Source organism: Temnothorax curvispinosus, unplaced genomic scaffold, assembly GCF_003070985.1.
Source record: "Temnothorax curvispinosus isolate PA1 unplaced genomic scaffold, ASM307098v1 QBEX01012922.1, whole genome shotgun sequence".
NCBI classification, from domain to species: Eukaryota; Metazoa; Arthropoda; class Insecta; order Hymenoptera; family Formicidae; genus Temnothorax; species Temnothorax curvispinosus.
Genome location: NW_020222702.1, coordinates 16280 through 17300, shown reverse-complemented (window position 1 = coordinate 17300; position 1021 = coordinate 16280). Strand labels below are relative to the sequence as shown.

Here is a 1021-nt window from a genome sequence, read left to right as displayed (position 1 = left end):
CTGAAGTACACACATTTTCAGTGTTTAATGTTCTACCGTGTTTAACTTGACAAATTTTTGTCAATAGAACATTACACACTGAAAATATGTAAACTGATTTTCACATTGGAGCAATAAAATTATATTCAGTGTGCACCAGTACTGCTCTAGTTTTCCCAGTAGAAAACTCTATAAGTGTGCATTTATGTTGAACGCGCACGCACATTTAAAAATATAACTTACTGACAGGAGATAATGATCTCGTTTAAATTCGACACGTTATTATGGAAGTACAAAATACTTGGTTTATATCCTAATCGGATAAGAACCGAATGAAGCCTCAGATGCCATAATAGGATACTACTGTCATTGTAAGAATGGTCTTCGCAGTAAATTGTTGCGTCCACGTTATAACAGTAACATGGTGTTCAGAATATGGTAGACATTCCTTGCCTACTTCACTCCCAGCAAGCTTCTTGGATAACATACTGCAAACGTAAAAAGTAGTGATTTGAGTGATGGGTACGAAAACACTTATAGCGTCCGATACTCAAGCTTCGTCCTACATTCTAATGTTCCTCTCCTGTATTAGTTGCAAACTTAAGCTCCTGGTTACGTTAATTTTCTAACATAAGCTTTTGAATAAACTTTATTTTATTTGCCTAGAAAAGGGACCAGAATAGTCACCATCCTTTAAAAAAAAAAAAAAAAATTGGCATAATATTATTGACAGATAAGGAGTTCGCTGGATCGGCTTCAAGATGTATGTAACGACCTAAGAGATGAGAATGAAATCGCTATTCTAAAAAAATACGGGAGCAAGGCGAAACGTTTCACAACTGCAATTATACGTAAGACATGATAGTCGTGTCTTCTCTATGTTTAAAAATTAGATTAAACATAATCATGAACACATTTTTTTTGAGACAAAATAAGATTCTGCCTATCATCAATATAAAAAATTAAAATGCGATTGAATGTTTGATATATATATATGTGTGTGTGTGTGTGTGTGTGTGTGTGTGTGTGTGTGTGTGTGTGT

At 34.3% G+C, this 1021-nt stretch overlaps 1 protein-coding gene across 1 annotated transcript in view; it reads left to right on the top strand.

Annotated features, from left to right (window-relative positions):
* Window positions 1-728: 728 nt before the first annotated feature.
* LOC112462904 overlaps window positions 729-1021 on the top strand; it is a 3346-nt gene continuing 3053 nt past the window's right edge. Inside the window, exon 1 of the mRNA XM_025028971.1 lies at window positions 729-830. The gene's annotated coding sequence lies outside the window, so the exon portion shown is untranslated. The remainder of the gene's footprint in view (window positions 831-1021) is intronic.